This window comes from Cuculus canorus, chromosome 1 (genome assembly GCF_017976375.1).
Source record: "Cuculus canorus isolate bCucCan1 chromosome 1, bCucCan1.pri, whole genome shotgun sequence".
NCBI lineage: Eukaryota > Metazoa > Chordata > Aves > Cuculiformes > Cuculidae > Cuculus > Cuculus canorus.
Window position 1 is genome coordinate 29,445,443 of NC_071401.1, and position 13,892 is coordinate 29,459,334.

Genomic DNA, 13,892 nt, shown 5'->3' on the forward strand with positions numbered 1-13,892 from the left:
CTGCCACGGGATTTACCTGGGGTTGAACTGCTAATGGGTTGACAACTAGGAAAGGGGGTGCTGAGCACACGGAGCGGGGTGCAAACCCTTTCTGGATGAGTGCCTTTGGTACTGATGCGCGTGGATGCTGCTGTGGGAGCGCAGCTATACTTAGCATCAGTCTAATGCGAGCGGTGATGAATCACTGCTGTCCCCAGGAGGAAGCGCGTTCGGGATTTACTGCGGCACATTAGGTTAACTATGGCTCTATAAGCGAACACCCACACTTTGACATCACGCGGTCCGCGATGTGCATCGCTGACGCAAGCGCTGACAGGATCAAACACAAAGGCCACAGTGCTTGAAACAATAGAGCACGCGGCTGACGTAGCAGCACACCCCTCCAACACCGACGGCTGCAGCAGATCAATAGTCCCAGGTGCCACAAATAGTTGCACCGCTCTGGCTTTTACATAGAACCATAGAATGGTTTGACTTGGAAGGGACATTAAAGATCATCCAGTTCCAACCCCCCTGCCATGGGCAGGGACACCTCCCTGCCCATGGTCCCATCCAACCTGGCCTTGAACACCTCCAGGGATGGGGCAGCCACAACTTCCCTGGGCAACCTGTGCCGGTGCCTCACCACCCTCATGGTGGAGAAATTCCTCCTAACGTCTAGTCTAAATCTGCCCCTCTCCAGTTTATACCCAGTGCCCCATGTCCTATCACTACAAGCCTTTGTAAACAGTCCCTCCCCAGCTTTCTTGTAGCCCCTTCAGGTACTGGAAGTTCACTCTAAGTTCTCCCTAGAGCCTTCTCTTCTCCAGGCTGAACAAGTCCAACCCTCTCAGCCTATCCTTGTATGGGAGGTGCTCCAGTCCTCTGATCAGCTCTGTAGCCTCTTCTGGACCCATCCCACCAGCTCCATATCCTTCCTATGTTAAGGATTCCCCATTGCCCCTTGTCCTATCACTACAAGGCTTTGTAACAAGTCCCTCCGCAGCTTTCTTGTAGCCCCTTCAGATCTCGGACATAACAGCTAAGACTTCAAAGTTTTATTTTGGGCTCCCAGTAGCTACCATTAAAGAAAACCCAGTAACAACCACCACCTCCAACTGGCCTACATTTGTCTTGTAAGCTATGCCTGGAAAATACTTCCGAATCAGTACTTTAGGTTAACAGGTGCTAAAACTTTACCACAAAGCATCAGCAGCTTTACCTTTACTAGGTGCAATGTAATTGGGGCAAATAATAACAAAAAAGAAAAGCAAGCACAGAACTTAGTGTTAGGCCTGAGCTAGGCAAGAGGAACCAGAAGGAACTACGACTACAAGGACACAGGCAATCAAAAGACTTCAGTTCTCAATGCTGTCAATTTAACATATTTCTTATGCTCTAAATTCATCTTGACAAAACAATCCCTTCCCCAATCCATCTGTCTACTTTTGCCACCAAGGCTGGGGAAAAGCAGCTGACAAAGCATCATCATCAATTTAAACATATTAATTGGCTACAGAAAAAAAAATAAAAATCTATCAGTAGATTGCAGGCTGGCAAACACAAGGAAAAGCTTAAGGTAAAATGTTTACATAGTTCCTTTCAAAAGTAGGGGGGGAAAGCATCAGTTTCATCCACAGAGGCTTTGGAATAATGGATAAAAGAGCATGAAGCCTAACTACAGTATTTTTAAAGATTACATCCTAATGAGATCCTAATCTTTTCCCATGAAACTACACATACATATTCAGAAAAATAAAAAAAGACTTGAAATCCCTTCTCACAGGTAAAGTGCAGAGATGACAGATTCCTATAGCACCTTACCATCAATACAGATATCGGTTTTCTTTTATAATGACCTCATGCACTTTCAGAAGAAAGAGGTGACAATGGTTTCTGTGTTCAGATTTTAAATGTATTTTCATTTCACCTCTTTCTAAATAATGACCATGCTACAATTTTGTGTTTAGAAAAGACTGCAAGCCAATGCCTTTAAATGGTGCAAACTTCATAACACAATATTACACTTTGGAACCCAGAAAAGGATGATTTTAGTCTTTTGAGATACTCCAACAATAAAAAGTTTTTATACATTCTTCATGAAGCAATTATGTGGCACAGTGGTCAACTCTATCCTACTTCGTTAACAAAATGTATCAATGCATCTAAGATGTTAATTTGTAAATGCAACACAGACATTGTACTGTGCAGTCTAGATTGTTAAAATGCTTTGTTTCACTGCCTGTTTTAGGTTTAGACTTAGGGCAGTTATTTAGTAACTATGTGGACAAGTTATGTCACAAAATTGTTTTCTCTCTCTCACAGTCGTCCAATTTAAATATCAGGTGAACCATAAATCATTCCATTTCAACAGAAGTCAAATGTGATTTACCATTCTTAACAGAGAAGCTTTGATGAAAATGTTTTTATTAGCAGGAAAAATAATCTGCACTCATTCTAATCTAACTGCATCAGATATTTGTTTAGCTTTTTATGCAAGGAGAGCCTAATTTCCTAGCACTTACGCTGAGCAGTGCTGATGTGCAACTTTTTCAGACTAATATTTAATATTTGTGCATACTGCTTAATCATATTCCATTTGATTAGTAACATTCGGGAAAAACTACAATTTAGTCATCTAACAGTTGTTACTTCTAGAATCTGTGTTTTTCTAATCAGATTTTTTTAGGCCACATAGTACTGCAAACTGGAAAGCTAAAAAGTAATGCACTACTACTGATAACCCCTTGTGGTTAAGAGATGAATAGCACAAAGGATTCTCAGCAGTTGGCAGTTCTTGGCTGTAGACGGTGGCTTCTACAAGAGAGCATATTGATTCAGAGAGGAGAGATCTTGGAAGGAATGAGGTTTAACATCACCCCTTCCCTCCCGCCTTCGGCACCTGGTTGTGCCAAAAATGGAATTATGTAGTATAATTACTTGTAAAGGCCTTTTTGGCATCATTATATAGAACTTATGACACTAATGAGTTATTTTTTTCTTTGCATCCCTACCTGGCTACATTGATTTGAAATCAGAGTGCAAATTTTCTGGCACGTTCAACTGTCTCGGAGCTGGCATTCAGAGAAGCCTCTGCCTCCCTTGTGCAAATTTCTTAATATTCCCCCCTCAAATTATCGTATATAGATCTAAATACAGATTATGACTTGAATATGACTTATTGAATATTACTTATATTACTATGATGTAGCATCCGTATAAACACTGAAACAATTTTGCCAAAATCTAGGGGAGGGTGTTTTAAAGCTATGGATTGAAAACACACAGAAGAGATTGTGGAATCACTGAAATTCTGTTTGTGCAAACTGTGATTGAGTATTACAACATATATAGTGTGAGAAACTCATTAAGAATACCAGTAAAGGCTGCCAAGAGAAAATATGGCGCCTAACTCAAATTTTTATTTCTATGCAAGGCAAACACCTCTAAAGATGTACCACTCTGAGTCCCTGGAATCCACGAATAACGGGTACTTTCGTTTGAAAACCTGCGAGTTGTTTAGGCTTCCAGCTAACTATGTAAATGAATGCAAGACACATTCAGATGGTTTATTTAAAATAAAACCAAAGCAGAACAAAGATGATGATGATTATTATTAGTATTAGCTGAAGTCCTCCTAATACCCAAAATAAATACAACACACATCTTTCTTTAGAGGTACAAATTTGGGAGTGGTCATTCCTAACTAGAAGATATAAAACTACGTTAGCAGGATGTGAGGTGCCTCAGCTTTCCAGGAATACCATAATCCAGGATTCTACATGATTTACCAGAAAGAGAGAAAACTAGGTAAATTTAGACACTGGCCCCACAACTAGAGTTCTAGGCTGCAAAACCAGGGCTCAATCTTGTTCTTAGTAGACATAAAATGTTAATGATAACAGCTGATTTAAAAAACTCCTCAAACCCCAAGAATCTCTGTCCCACTTGAATTTTAATTCTTAGATTAGGTGAGTTTGTTGTTCCAGTCAGATGAAAAGGTCTTCTGTAACAATACAAAGATATAGAAAATGTTCAGTCCTACAAGACTTCCTCTCTTCACATTCACCATATACAATTTTTTTTTATGCCTGCCATTCATCTGAGGTCACCAACAAAGATTCCACCAACATTTGTTTGTGGAACTGCAATGTTCAGATGCAAGTTTCTAAACTATGAAATAAACTTTGAAGTAACACTTTATTACATGGTTTTATTCCAAATCATAAGTGAAGAAAACAGTCCCTGAAGCTGCCAATTCAAAAGCTGACATTTGGTAACGCAAACTCCTTCTGTCATGTAGGGAATGAGCCCCAAGCAAATGACACAATTTTTGTCATGTGACAAAAAATGGGACATAAGACCAAATGGAAAACATCTGATGTTACACACCTCACACGTTGCAGCGCCTAAAGCAAATACTGCTTCAGCCGGGTGATTCACTGGCTGTCTCCAGAGGACAACTCTGAGCTTCAGTACATTTTATCAGGCAGCCACCTCATACCGAATGATCCAAATCATTAAGCACCGTGTGTCCTCAAGTAGATACCTGGTTCAGGCCTGCCCTAGTCACTCTTCTGTCAAATTTCAGGAGAGCACATCAAGTTTTCTGAGAGTAGATTTCTGCTGTCAGGAAAAGATGCCTTGTTCAGTTAGCAGGCAGGCTAACTTCTGGATTGTGCTCAGAGAGATCAACCCTACAGCTTGCTCCTATCTAGGAAAGTGCAATGTACACCTATGGAATAACTTGGGTCACCTCTACTGAAGATAGGCCACTAAAAACTGGAATGCAACAAAGCTCCTGTCCATGCTAGAGATGCTTAACTCCTTTATTTCAACAGCTTCTAAACAGACAATACAGAGCCAGCCCTGAAAACAGGAACCGGAACTCAGAACTTTACCCAAATCCCTACTACATCAAAAGAAAAAAGCAGATTGTCTTCTTATGGAGTCTTCTAAACTCACAATACCCAGAGTCACATGCTAGAGGGCTCTGCTGGAATCAGATTCTGTAGTACCTCACAGAGTTAAAACCCTCAGATCTCCTCAGTTCTGAGTGAGTTCTTTAACAATTTCCTACTGCTGATACTGTTTGCATTTGGGGATAGACTTAATATAGCCCGAATAAACAAACAGCCTATCTTTTGTTTTGGAGAGAGAGAAAGGCACCATTTATATATTGTCTCTATATTGTCTTTCTTCTGGCTTCTGACTGTCCTGCTGCAACCTCATGTTTTGTACAATTATAGGCAATGTACAATTATATTCCTCTACAGGGAATGCCATGGTTGAAACAGAAGAAGCAGTGAATTCAATGTGCTTGCTAGGATTAGGTTGTGATTAAGTGGGTGACCTGGGCTGCGTCTGAGACTTTGGCAGCTAAAAGCTTCTGAAATTAGAACTAAGGTAGAATGCAAACAGCCTGAATGTGACACCCCTTGTGATTACAGTCCATTGCAGGGACATACTCTTCTGTCTTTCTACCAATAAAAAAAAGACGAGATTATGAATGCAGCTACAATAAGGGATGCTTGGAAGACATCAGAAATGAAAGTTTGACTGAAAAACTACTGATCTTGAAAATTCTTAATAACATTGCACCTGACAAAACAGATACTTGAAACATTTAGATTAAGACTTCCAATTCTGCTCATGACTTAAGGTCAACACACAAGAGTTCTCATGATTAAAAACTTTTGCAGAAATTTGGTCCCAAATTAACCAACCCCAAACCAGAGTATACCTAAAAAAGAACTGATGTTCCCAGTCAGACACAGCAACATAAAGAGGTACCGTAATTACTACAAACACCTGCAGCCTCTTCTGTAGTGAAATGTTTCTACTGCCATACAGATCACTAAACACCTTCAACCAATACCCACATTTTACTGTTGAAAGAGATTCAAAAGGTCTTAGCTTAAAAAAAAAAATCACCACACACTAACTAATAAAAGCGTTAAAAATTTTTATTTATTTACAACTTTTAAACTTGTTTTAGCATTTGAAATTTAAAATTTGGTCTTTTTTGGTGTATTTTGTGACAAAGGCTCCTTGATTCTTCACAATGAACTCTTTACAGATCCCTTCAACATGGAATTCTTTTCTCCAAATCTCAAGCAAGTTACCACACAGAGGAAGTCTGTAAGCTCAAACACTAAGAGCTTCAATGACAAAGGTCTTATGACAAATGAAAGCTCAATGACAAAGTTGTTGATAAAAAGCTTTCAACAATGTTAATAAATATGTATTATCAGAAAGAAAGTATCTGGTAAAGCATTAAACAGGGGCCACACACAAAGATAAGCCTATGCTCTTGCAGTGTTATCTTCATATTCAATTTGCTCTGTAACCAAATATGTTTTAGAAAGCAACTTACGCAGCGCTTTGGCAGCCAAAATGAATGCAGAGCCAGAAAGAACTATGTAAGGAATCTACTCAACCTGTGCCAAACAAGAGGCCAGGGAAGAAACAACTAACTTGGCTCAGACATATAAAAGTTGTCATTCCAAACCAGAAGAAAGGGAAAAGGACATGAATATGGTGAAGCTCCTCACCATACATTATGTATGGATCAATATATCCCTCTACGAAGGAGCTGAGACAAAAAAATTACTTAATAGCTGGACAGTAAATGTGTCCTTTGCACAGAAACCTTTTTTATTGCTTTACTACCGTCTGGATGCAGGAGACCTAAATTTTCTGTTGCTGCACAATCAGGGCCCAAGCGCTGAGAAAGACCTCATGAATCAAGTCTATTCACCTGCTATTTCAGCTTCATTCTTCTCCCCCATTACCATACATCAAGATGCATCATAAATGGATTCTACGTAAAACATGAAGGCCGATCTTAAAACAGTTGGTTCTTTAACCTATACATCTCCCTAGAGCACTCTAGAGCTGTCTGAGAGCACTGCTCTCCTCACAAGGAGGTTTCTTGTAATTAGACAAAAGTTAGTCACAGCCATTTGAAATTCCAGCAGCACTGGCATTAACTAGTAACTACATTTTTTTTTGGGGGGGGGTGTTAAATCCCTAGTGTTTACTTAACTATTCCTAACAAAATTCATTTTTAGCCTAACAAACCAAATTCTTCTACTCTTTTATAAAATAAACTCCTCATTCCTCTGAATATCCTAACAGCACTTTTCTACAACACCTAGTATCAGCTTCATTTCATCTCCTGAATACATGAACTATAAAGTTACAGTTGAGGTCTCAGCAGAATCCCATAAAATACTACTAAACATCCCAAGCTGCACTAGCAAGAACTGCCCTGATGCATTTTAAGATCACAGTAACCTCTACAGATACATGACAATGGAGATCATGCTTACCTTGTAAGTCAAATAGCTTACCTGCTTCCTTCTCCTCTTTATCAAGTTTCAATCAGGGAGATTCCCATTTATAATTTATTAATATTATACATGACCCCGTATTGTGTATAACTGCATCTCACCCAGTTCAGGGGTACCATTCAAACAACACTCCTTTAGACAGTTTATGCATGTTTTTGTTGACCTTTTACCACTGTTACCACTTCTGGAATACACTTCCTATGCCACTGGAGGTGTCTGGATGATCAGCTTGGCTGAAATGCCAAGTATTTCCAGTATATCTTGATAGCGGAAAGATACGTGACTACAGTGGTTACTGAGTGATTAAGAAAGGTTATATTTACATTTAGCCTAGCTGTGCATCATGCTTTAGAATTCAATCCTTTCCTATTTCATCCACAATTCAGAACCTTAAAAAAGCCCCAACCAAGTAAGGTTATATTGACTCTGCTGAAGCTCTTTAGACATAGAAATTAAAAAGGATTCTGTACTGTGCTTTGAATTTTGCAGCATGGAGACAAGCATCTGGCCTCAAGACTCCACTGCATATCTTCAATTCTTTACACTTGCATTCTTTAGTCCCTTGATTTACTTCCCGCTGGCCTTCATATTCCCAAAGTTATATCCTACATAGACATAAACTTAACTAACATTTAGCCTCCTTTGCTACTTCGCATATTCTCAGGCACTTCAGACATTCTGTTCAGCTCTCTGAAGCTACACAGAAATGTTTACCTGCCAAAGTACTACTTGTGCTGCTGTGTCTGGACAACACCACCATACAACAACATGATCCAGCAACATAAGTTTCCATGCTTCTGAGAAGAAACCCAAACCCAACACCTAACACTCTTCTGTTTAACTGTTGTCACTAAGATGAGACTAGATTCTTTCGCATAAAAAAATAATAGATCTGCTTTTCTGATGAGAGTATGAGGTCAGTAACTGAAAAAAAAAAAAGGCAACACATTGTAATTCTGTGAAGATAATGGGCAGCTGGAAGGCTGTTATGGGCAAATCGGTGCTCTGCATGGTATTTTAAAGACCTGTCAGAGAATGAATTGGCGAAACAACCTACAGATAAAGCTGTGTGGGCATATGAATAAGATTCCTAGTCTAGTATGTGTCAGAACCTTGCTGGAAAGGAATGCAAGGAAATATGAGAGTATATAGCTGCAATTAAGAGAAAAGATAGGGTCTTTCCGAGGTACGTTTTCCTCCCTTTTACGCAATCTTTCTTTGTACAAGAATTAGAAGGGTGTAGTAAGCATAAAATCACATCTTTTACACAGACTTTATTGAAAAGGCTACATTGTGTCAGATTTACAACCTATGTAGAAAAAGCACTGTTCACACAGGGGCCTGAAGTCTGCAGTGAAAAGTGACCAAACTGTCTACAATCAACCTCCAAATCTTATGCTTGCCAGTCCTCTCATACCCATTTGCAGTACAAGTCCAGGAAAAGAGTGGAAGTTAGGCTCATACGAGATAGTCCTCTGCATCTCACTTCAGCATTTGCTGAAATAAAAATTTCACTTTTATTTTTCAGCTCTCTTAGCAGGTGATTTTTAAAACTCATTCATGCTGGAAGAACTTTTAAGTGGCTCAGACTGTCCTTGTAACTTACTAAATATTTTCACTCTTAGTCACCAGATGCTCCCCCAAATTGCACTGCCAGTAGTGCCACAATAAATCAGAGGCAGTCTCTCTGCTTTTGACCTCTTATTACCCAATTCAGAAAAAAAAAAATAGCTTCTCAAATGCCTAAACTCATCTTGGGCTTTAGGCACTTCAAGGATCTGCCTGCATGACAGCTTTTTAAAACTAAAAGTAAAAAGTCAGATGACATTTCAGATTTAACTGATCCTAAAAGCTAGGTAAGGCTAAACTTACTTTTTTTTCTATTTTTTTTTTTTTTAAATTGAACCATACAGTTCTGTGCCTGACCACAAAATGAGAAACAAAATATATGGAAGGCACAACAAAAAATAAGAATAAACACAAACTTAATTATGTTTAATATAATTTTCTAAATCTACCTGCTACTTTAAGAGTTTTACTGAGTTGTCTCTTGGTTACATTATCCCTAAGAGCTAACTCTGTCAAGAGTGGTGCCCTTCAGAGCACAACCTCTTCAAGGCTAAAGCAACTGAGGACGTAACACAGTAGCATTTCACTTAAATGCTGTCTTTCAAGAGACCACCTTAAATGAAACTTGTGGGGAAAAAAAACAAAGAAAAAGAGAAAGGCTAACAACTCTCTGTAGATACATCATTTTCCTCCCTGTTTTCTACATCTTTCATACTGAATCCTATAAGACTGCAGCATCATTAAGTCACAGCTCGTAGACCTAACATTATTTCCCTGCCCTCTTCCTGGGAACCTGATTTGCTTCCACCAGCTTTAGTAGTTTGCTTTGGTTTTTTTGTTAGTTTTTGGAACTGGCTTGCAAACAGTGTGTTTTATGAGTAGGGCTTTCACTACTTTGGGACTGTGCCTCAGCCCACAGTCCTTTTGGGGTCTTTGTTCAGTGCGGTCCTTCTAGTATAAGTGATCTGTCCATGTTTCATAAGATTTTTCTAGGACTGCTGCAACACTTCATTATGAAGAGGTTGCGATGGGGAATACTCACATCTTACTGAAACTAGTTTTGTATTAGCTCCTTTTAAGAATTATTAATGAAGCAATAATATAGACCGCCGGTTTAGCATGCATAGCTCTTTTCTCAGTTGCCTTGGAAGGCACATCCACTCTACCTTTGAGGACAGATGTCAAGATCATTCAAGGAAAACAATATACTCAGTATTTTTGCATATGGCCCATATGTACAGCAGCAAAGGGAAAAGACAGGTGAAACTGCTGGAGAATAGCAGTTGAAAAATGCTGTTGAAAAACAAATTGAGATCAAGCACAAGGGAAAGAGCACACTCACAGAACAGCTGATTCATCAAAAGGGAAGGGAGGTGTAGTCACCTTCTCTAGTAGCTCTAATACCTTTAACTTGAGATCAACCTATAAGTTATCAGGTGCTGTACAGTCACTTGAAAAGATCTGAAGGCTTTGGGATGGTGAACTATGGCACCTGCTCCAGACAACTGCATTTTCTGAGGGACAACTGGAAAGCCCTTTGCAATGTAAGAAAGGGCTTATCTTAGGCAAAAAGGAAAAAAGAACAGCGCTGTGGGTAACTGTATTCACTACCAGTCAACTTGGCCCTTCCAACTTTATTTGAAACCCCATGTAATTACACTATTTCTTAATGGCTTTAAGTGGCTGAACTCACATAGTTGTAATTGGTCTTTAACTTGCATTACACAGTAGCTGTTTATATTTGTGCATAGCTAGCCTATGTTTGTAATGACCTTATTATCTTTGTCCTTCCTTTCCTTCATTTGGATAATAAACTGCTTTAGACGTAAAACAGATTGCTGCATGTCTGCAAAAGGAAGAAGGGGAAAGGAAGTTATATTACCATGGTTTCAATGAAGTTTAAGAGTGTTGTGTTCATGTAACTCATGCAAGCTGACAAAACCTCAGGTTTTTAACAGACGGTCAAAAAAAGACAACTATAATCCTTTACTAGCAGTAACACACGCGCAGCCATATCTATCAAGCCATGCTCTGCTGATTCATCCATTAGAAAAAAGCAGAACTAAGAACAGAGTAATAAAAAAACCCCATGGATTCAAAGTTGCAACATTCAGTTAGATATTACCTTCCCGAAAGGAAAGTGTACCTGGACCCATACAGACAACCCTGGTGAAAATGAAGGGAGACTAACCTCCTGATGTCTTTCTTTTGCTACCTTGGCCCTCTGTCTACACAACCTTAGCATCAAGGTCAGGTTGGACGGGGCTCTGAGCAACCTGATCTAACCGAAGATGTTCTTGCTCTTTGCAGACGGGTTGGACTAGATGACCTGTAAGGGTCCCTTCCAACCCAAAATATTCTATGATTAGAAAACAGATAAACTGACTGCAATGCTGCAGACTATTATAATACTGTCACATGCAGACATGTCAAGCTTAACATACTGTATACAAGATTCAGCCAAATGATTTCAGACTCAGATAGCCCACAGTGGTTTGAGTTAACACTTTGCAGCCTTGTGGGCCAGGTATGACTGACTACAGTTATGGAAACCAAGTTTTAGGGGCATTGTCTAGCTGCAACTCCAGGCTGCAGGTGTTTCCAACAAGCACCTCCAAGTACTGGTATCATCCTTGTAAAATGTGAGATGTTGGGTGCTCGTGGAAATGGATGAGTTCAAAAAGTTCTGATGCTTGGGGACAAAGATTCACTGTGGGCACAACAGCGAAACAACACACTCAAATGAGATGTTTTCAGGATGTAGCCTTACTTATTTCAGCTTATAATAGCCAGACTTCAGTTCCAGAATGGAAACATCTCATCTAGGTATCTAAAATTACGTGTCTGCATGCAAGTTAGAACTTTTAAACACTCATTATAGCAAGTGGAGACCCAGTCAGTACAGACAGTGGAGCCTGGAGTGCTATTCAGTGCAACCTGATGTCAGCTGAAAAGCACTGACTGTACTATAGCTAGTGACTAAATCTTCACTACTTATAATGGGAGCTTAGATCCAAGGCCACATATAGAAACACACATTTAGACACCTAAAATTAGATGTCTTCAGTATGCAGCTGAAGCACTGATATTTCAAACAAATGTCTCCAGAACCTTCCTATCATCAGGCTGGGTTTGCAGTGTAGCGAGGAGGGGGAATGATGGAAGAGATTAGAGAAGATACAGGAAAATAAGACATGAAAAGGACAACCTGACTGAATGCCTTATAATGAATATAGTAAATTCTGAACTCGTTTACTTCTCAAAATATGCTAAAGAAGTCAAGACAGAATAAAAGTTAGAAAAATATCTAACAGAAGAATAAGAAAATAGCCAAGTCAAAAATGTTACAGGCATGTCTTTGTTTGTCCAACTAAAGATACTGGATCCATTCCACACATTTTAGATAAAATTTTTTCCTAAACCACTCCACAACCAACAATGTGAAAGAGATCTGAAAAAAAGAGCATCTCCCATACGAATATAGGCGGAGAGAGTTGGGCTTGTTCAGCCTGGAGAAGAGAAAGCTCTGAGAAGACCTTATAGCAACCTTCCACTACCTGAAAGGGCCTACAAGAAAGCTGGGGAGGAACTTTTTACAAAGGCTTGCAGTGATAGGACGAGGGGGAACTGGTATAAACTGGAGGGGGGCAGATTTAGGCCAGACATAAGGAAGAATTTCTTCACCATGAGAGTGGTAAGGTGGATGCACAGGTTGCTCAGGGAACTTTTGGCTGCCCCATACCTTGAGGTGTCCAAGGCCAGGTTGGATGCGACCTTGAGCAGCTTGATCTAGTGGGAGGTGTCCCTGCCCATGGCAGGGGGGTTGGAACTAGATGATATTTAATGTGCCTTCCAACCCAAACTATTCTATGATTCTAGTGCATTTCCCTTTTAATCTGCTTTTTAATTTGCTGCTGCAGAGGTGATAAAACAGGTCTAGTTTGCTTTTTAATAAAAATTTTGCCAAGTTTAGTTTATTCTGGGAACAACCAGCATGTTTTAGAAATCTATTGTTTGTAATCCTAACAAAATTGGCACAACCATGACACGAGCTGCTCTGGCAGAAAAGCAGCATAATAAAGGAAGCTTTTCCAACAACAGCTTCTTGTAGTATCCCTGACTGCCTCCTTAAGGGCCGGAGGAGACTGGGACCACCAAGACCTGGTCAGTTCTCAGACTTATTAGAGGAGAAAGTCAGGCAGTTCCACGAGAAGGCTTGGGGAGCTCTACTCTCAGAGCAGAAAGAGCTGGATCTAAACAACAGACTTCTGGATGGCTATATTTTGTTCTGGTCAGCGGGGTGGCCTTGTTTTGTACTACTTTGCAGGTTCTGTTGAGTTAGTAAAACAAATTTGAGAGATAGCCTTGAAAAGAGTGAAGATTGCCTCTGCCCTATTGCAAAAGGGACTACAGAATCAGGTAGATGCACCTAAACTAGCTTTAATTCAGCAGAGTACTAGCAATAGTGCTAGACAAGCTGCAGCTCCAGGATTCACAGGCACGTTTTACCTGCCAACAGTACTGTCCTGTGTGTCAAAGCCAATGCACGAGCATTGTACATGCACTACAATGAGGGCTTAAATCCATCATTATTTTTTTACCTTATTTGCCGTATCTCCACCCAACGTTTATGCTAACTTACGAATAAAAGGCGAAGGGTAAGTCTGTTCACCAAAATTTGCAAGGGCTTTCACTCTAAGCTACAAAAAGAGCAGCTCCTGCTTACTATTATATTGGAATGAGATAGCTCCAAATCAAGCTGGAATGAGATAGCTCCAAATCAAGCTACTTTGTGGCTACTTTCTCTACTCCTCATCTTGTTGCAATACCGAGGAGTCTCCTCTGCAGTTATATTACAATACCAATGACCTTATTTTTAGTTTGACTGTAGGCACCTGGAAATAGAAATTATTTATAGGTGTTTGTAAAATGTGCATATTGAAGGTCATTTCCAAACAGAGATGCTTTAAAGTTAAGCTGCGCCTTGAC

General features: G+C 39.8%; 1 protein-coding gene across 2 annotated transcripts in view; it reads right to left on the reverse strand.

The window, feature by feature from the left end:
• FNDC3A (fibronectin type III domain containing 3A) overlaps positions 1-13,892 on the reverse strand; it is a 124,992-nt gene that overhangs the window by 62,697 nt on the left and 48,403 nt on the right. The window lies entirely within an intron of this gene.